The sequence below is a fragment of the Lucilia sericata genome, unplaced genomic scaffold (genome assembly GCF_015586225.1).
Source record: "Lucilia sericata isolate MDLA Ls3-8-SP2 unplaced genomic scaffold, ASM1558622v1 Contig000836F_arrow, whole genome shotgun sequence".
In the NCBI taxonomy this organism is placed as follows: Eukaryota; Metazoa; Arthropoda; class Insecta; order Diptera; family Calliphoridae; genus Lucilia; species Lucilia sericata.
Window position 1 is genome coordinate 51,198 of NW_023994828.1, and position 7,085 is coordinate 58,282.

Consider the following 7,085-nt stretch of genomic DNA (forward strand, 5'->3'; position numbering starts at 1 on the left):
GATTTTGTGAAATATTTCACTATTTATGTGCCTTTTTAAAAGAAGTCTTTGACAGAATTAAAATATGTTGTGAAATATGTCTCTATTCAGTTAGCTTTTTAGAAACTTGCACGATATTCTTATCTTTGTTTCTAGATCTAGAATATATTCAGTAAATTGCAGGATTTTGTGAAATATTTCACTATGTATGTGCCTTTCTAAAAGAAATCGTTGACAGAATTAAAACATTTTGTGAAATATGTCTCTATTCAGTTAGCTTTTTAGAAATTTAAAAGATATTTCTACTTTTGTTTCTAGAAAATCAATTGTTCAGTGTTCAGGCAAGATTATGTGAAATATTTGACAATTCATTTGACTTTTCATAAATTTGCAAGACATCTCTACTTTTGTGAAATATTTTACTACTCAGTTGAGCTTTTAGACATTTTTTGAAATTTCAGTAAATTGCAAGATCTTGGGAAATATTTCATTATTTATGTGACTTTATAAAATAAGCCGTTGACAAAATTCGAAGACTTTGCGAATTTGAGAAATATTTTAGAAGTTGGCAAGATATTTTAACTTTTTATATAGATTTTGAGAAATCTTTGTATTTTTTTTAAATTCGTAACTGCATGTAAGACAGTTTCTAGAATAACAACTATTCAGTAAATCACAAGATTTTGTGAAATATTTCACTACTTGAGTGACTTTCTAAAATAAATAGTTGACAAAATTCCAAGATTTTGTGAAATATTTCACTGTTCAGTTGAATGTTTAGAAATATAAAAGATATTTCTACATTTGTGAAATTTGTGCATTTTTTTAAAATTGTAACTGAATGTACGACTGTTTCTAGAAAATAAACTGTTCAGCTGCAAGATTTTGTGAAATATTTCACTATTTAGAAGATTTTGTGGAATATTTCATTATTCATTTGACTTAGAAAAAGTCCTAATTTTAAAGATTTTGTGAAATATGTCTCTATTCAGTTGACTTTTCAGAAATTTGCAAGATATTCCTACTTTTGTTTCTAGAAAATCAACTGTATAGTGCATTGCAAGATTTTGTGAAATATTTCACCATTTGGTTGACTTTTTAGAATTTTGCAAGATATATCAAATTTTTATAAAGAATTTGAGAAATATTTGCATTTTTTAAATTTGTAACTGAATGTAACACTATTTCTAGAATATCAACTATTCAGTAAATTGCAGGATTTTGTGAAATATTTAACTATTTATGAGACTTTCTACAAGAAATCGTTGACAGAATTAGAAGATTTTGTGAAATATGTCTTTATTCAGTTAGCTTTTAAGAAATTTGCAAGATATTCTTACCTTTGTTTCCAGAAAATCATCTGTTCAGTTCATGACAAGATTTTGTGAAATATTTCATCATTTGGTTGACTTTTTAGAATTTTGAAAGATATATCAAATTTGTATAAAGAATCTTTACATTTTTAAATTTGTAACTGAATGTAAAACTGTTTCTAGAATATCAACTATTCAGTAAATTGCAGGATTTTGTGAAATATTTCACTATTTATGTGAAATATTTCACCATTTGGTTGACTTTTTAGAATGTTGCAAGATATATGAAATTTTTATAACGAATTTGAGAAATCTTTGTATTTTTTAAATTTGTAACTGAATGTAAGACTATTTCTAGAATACCAATTATTCAGTTAATTGCAAGATTTGGTGAAATATTTCAATTTTTATATGCCTTTCTAAAAGAAATCTTTGACAGAATTAAAAGATTTTGTGAAATATTTGGTGTATTCAGTTAATTTTTTAGAAATTTGGAAGATATTCTTACCTTTGTTTCTAGAAAAAAAGATTTTGTGAAATATTTCACCATTTTGTTGACTTTTTAGAATTTTGCAATATATATCAAATTTTTATAAAGAATTTGAGAAAGCTTTTTAGAAATTTACAAGATATTTCAACTTTTGTGAAATATTTCACTGTTTAGTAATTTTCAAGATTTTGTGAAATATTTCGCTATAATTTGGCTTTTTTAAATTTTGCAAATATTTCAAATTTTTATAGCGAATTTAAGAAATATTTTAGAATATTTAGATTTTGAGAAATCTTTGTATTTTTTTTTAAATTCATAACTGAATATAAGACAGTTTCTAGAATAACAACTATTCAATAAATCACAAGAGTTTGTGAAAAATTTCACTACTTGAGTGACTTTCTAAAATAAATCTTTGACAAAATTCGAAAATTTTGTGAAATATTTCACTATTCAGTTGAATGTTTAGAAATATAAAAGATATTTCTACATTTGTGAAATATTTCACTAAACATTTGTGAAATTTGTGCATTTTTTTAAATTTGTAACTAAATGTAAGACTGTTTCTAGAAAATCAACTGTTCAGCTGCAAGATTTTGTGAAATATAATATTACTATTTAGAAGATTTTGTGGAACATTTCACTATTAATTTGACTTTTTAGAAAAAGTCATAAAAATTAACTGCTCAGTAATTTTCAAGATTTTGTGAAATATTTACTACTCAGTTGACTTTTTAGAAATTTGCAGGATATTACTACTTTTGTTTCTAGAAAATCAAATGTTTATTTTTTAAATTTGTAACTGAATGTAAGACTATTTCTAGAATACCAGTTATTCAGTTAATTGCAAGATTTGGTGAAATATTTCAATTTTTATATGCCTTTCTAAAAGAAATCTTTGACAGAATTAAAAGATTTTGTGAAATATGTCTCTATTCAGTTAATTTTTTAGAAATTTGGAAGATATTCTTACCTTTGTTTCTAGAAAAAAAGATTTTGTGAAATATTTCACCATTTTGTTGACTTTTTAGAATTTTGCAATATATATCAAATTTTTATAAAAAATTTGAGAAAGCTTTTTAGAAATTTACAAGATATTTCAACTTTTGTGAAATATTTCACTGTTCAGTAATTTTCAAGATTTTGTGAAAAATTTCGCTATAATTTGGCTTTTTTAAATTTTGCAAATATTTCAAATTTTTATAGCGAATTTAAGAAATTTTTTAGAATATTTAGATTTTGAGAAATCTTTGTATTTTTTTTAAATTCATAACTGAATATAAGACAGTTTCTAGAATAACAACTATTCAATAAATCACAAGAGTTTGTGAAAAATTTCACTACTTGAGTGACTTTCTAAAATAAATCTTTGACAAAATTCGAAAATTTTGTGAAATATTTCACTATTCAGTTGAATGTTTAGAAATATAAAAGATATTTCTACATTTGTGAAATATTTCACTAAACATTTGTGAAATTTGTGCATTTTTTTTAAATTTGTAACTAAATGTAAGACTGTTTCTAGAAAATCAACTGTTCAGCTGCAAGATTTTGTGAAATATAATATTACTATTTAGAAGATTTTGTGGAATATTTCACTATTAATTTGACTTTTTAGAAAAAGTCATAAAAATTAACTGCTCAGTAATTTTCACGATTTTGTGAAATATTTACTACTCAGTTGACTTTTTAGAAATTTGCAGGATATTCCTACTTTTGTTTCTAGAAAATCAAATGTTTAGTGCATGGCAAGATTTTGTGAAATATTTCACCATTTGGTTGACCTTTTAGAATTTTGCAAGATTATCAAATTTTTATAAAGAATTTGTGAAATATTTGCATTTTTTAAATTTGTAACTGAATGTAAGAGTATTTCTAGAATATCAACTATTCAGTAAATTGCAGGATTTTGTGAAAATTTGAAATATTTATGTGCCTTTTTAAAAGAAATCGTTGACAGAATTAAAAGATGTTGTGAAATATGTCTCTATTCAGTTAGCTTTTTAGAAACTTGCAAGATATTCTTACCTTTGTTTCTAGAAAATCAACTGTTCAGTGCATGGCAAGATTTTGTGAAATATTTCATTTGGTTGACTTTTAAAATTTTGCAGATATATAAAATTTTTGTAAAGAATTTGAGACATTTTTGCATTTTTTAAATTTGCAACTGAATGTAAGACTATTTCTAGAATATCTAGAATACATTCAGTAAATTGCAGGATTTTGTGAAATATTTCACTATTTATGTGACTTTCTAAAAGAAATCGTTGACAGAATTAAAAGATTTTATGAAATATGTCTTTATTCAGTTAGCTTTTTAGAAATTTACAAAATATTTCTACTTTTGTTTCTAGAAAATCAACTGTTCAGTGCATGGCAAGATTATGTGAAATATTTGACTATTCATTTGATTTTTCATAAATTTGTAAGATATTTCTACTTTTGTGAAATATTTTAATGCTCAGTTGAGGTTTTAGAAATCTCAGTAAATTGCAAGATTTTGGGAAATATTTCACTATTTATGTGACTTTATCAAATAAGCCGTTGACAAAATTCGAAGACTTTGTGAAATATGTCTCTATTAAGTTGACTTTTTAGAAAATTGCAAGATATTTTTACATTTTATAGAGATTTGGTGAAAATTTTGCATATTTTTAAATGTGTAACTGAATGTAATACATTTTCTAGAAAATCAACTGTTCAGCTACAAGATTTTTATAAATAAGTCACTATTTGTTGACTTTCTAGAAAAAGAAAAATAATTTGAGAAATCTTTGAATTTTTTTTTAAATTTGTATCTGAATGAAAGACTGTATCTAGAATATCAACTATTCAGTAAATAGCAGGATTTTGTGAAATATTTCACTATTTATGTGAAATATTTCACCATTTTGTTGACTTTTTACAATTTTGCAAGATATATAAATTTTTTATAAAGAATTTGTGAAATCTTTGCATTTTTTAAATTTGTAACTGCATGTAAGACTATTTCTAGAATATCAACTATTCAGTAAATTACAGGATTTTGTGAAATATTTCACTATGTATGTGCCTTTCTAAAAGAAATCGTTGACAGAATTAAACGATTTTGTGAAATATGTCTCTATTCAGTTAGCTTTTAGAAATTTGGAAGATATTCTTACCTTTGTTTCTAGAAAATCAACTGTTCAGTGTTCAGGCAAGATTATGTGAAATATTTGACAATTCATTTGACTTTTCATAAATTTGCAAGACATCTCTACTTTTGTGAAATATTTTACTACTCAGTTGAGCTTTTAGACATTTTTTGAAATTTCAGTAAATTGGAAGATCTTGGGAAATATTTCATTATTTATGTGACTTTATAAAATAAGCCGTTGACAAAATTCGAAGACTTTGCGAATTTGAGAAATATTTTAGAAGTTGGCAAGATATTTTAACTTTTTATATAGATTTTGAGAAATCTTTGTATTTTTTTTAAATTCGTAACTGAATGTAAGACAGTTTCTAGAATAACAACTATTCAGTAAATCACAAGATTTTGTGAAATATTTCACTACTTGAGTGACTTTCTAAAATAAATAGTTGACAAAATTCCAAGATTTTGTGAAATATTTCACTGTTCAGTTGAATGTTTAGAAATATAAAAGATATTTCTACATTTGTGAAATTTGTGCATTTTTTTAAAATTGTAACTGAATGTACGACTGTTTCTAGAAAATAAACTGTTCAGCTGCAAGATTTTGTGAAATATTTCACTATTTAGAAGATTTTGTGGAATATTTCATTATTCATTTGACTTAGAAAAAGTCCTAATTTTAAAGATTTTGTGAAATATGTCTCTATTCAGTTGACTTTTCAGAAATTTGCAAAATACTCCTACTTTTGTTTCTAGAAAATCAACTGTATAGTGCATTGCAAGATTTTGTGAAATATTTCACCATTTGGTTGACTTTTTAGAATTTTGCAAGATATATCAAATTTTTATAAAGAATTTGAGAAATATTTGCATTTTTTAAATTTGTAACTGAATGTAACACTATTTCTAGAATATCAACTATTCAGTAAATTGGTTGACTTTTTAGAATTTTGCAAGATATATCAAATTTTTATAAAGAATTTGAGAAATATTTGCATTTTTTAAATTTGTAACTGAATGTAACACTATTTCTAGAATATCAACTATTCAGTAAATTGCAGGATTTTGTGAAATATTTAACTATTTATGAGACTTTCTACAAGAAATCGTTGACAGAATTAGAAGATTTTGTGAAATATGTCTTTATTCAGTTTTAAGAAATTTGCAAGATATTCTTACCTTTGTTTCCAGAAAATCATCTGTTCAGTTCATGACAAGATTTTGTGAAATATTTCATCATTTGGTTGACTTTTTAGAATTTTGAAAGATATATCAAATTTGTATAAAGAATCGTTACATTTTTAAATTTGTAACTGAATGTAAAACTGTTTCTAGAATATCAACTATTCAGTAAATTGCAGGATTTTGTGAAATATTTCACTATTTATGTGAAATATTTCACCATTTGGTTGACTTTTTAGAATGTTGCAAGATATATGAAATTTTTATAACGAATTTGAGAAATCTTTGTATTTTTTAAATTTGTAACTGAATGTAAGACTATTTCTAGAATACCAATTATTCAGTTAATTGCAAGATTTGGTGAAATATTTCAATTTTTATATGCCTTTCTAAAAGAAATCTTTGACAGAATTAAAAGATTTTGTGAAATATGTCTCTATTCAGTTAGCTTTTTAGACATTTGGAAGATATTCTTACCTTTGTTTCTAGAAAAAAAGATTTTGTGAAATATTTCACCATTTTGTTGACTTTTTAGAATTTTGCAATATATATCAAATTTTTATAAAGAATTTGAGAAAGCTTTTTAGAAATTTACAAGATATTTAAACTTTTGTGAAATATTTCACTGTTCAGTAATTTTCAAGATTTTGTGAAATATTTCGCTATAATTTGGCTTTTTTAAATTTTGCAAATATTTCAAATTTTTATAGCGAATTTAAGAAATATTTTAGAATATTTAGATTTTGAGAAATCTTTGTATTTTTTTTTAAATTCATAACTGAATATAAGACAGTTTCTAGAATAACAACTATTCAGTAAATCACAAGATTTTGTGAAAAATTTCACTACTTGAGTGACTTTCTAAAATAAATCTTTGACAAAATTCGAAAATTTTGTGAAATATATTAAGATTATCGATTTCTTCGAACTGTGATATTAATATTATTAATTGAATATTCTTCAGGCTCGAGTTCGAGTCCCACTTGGGGATAAGTTATTTTCC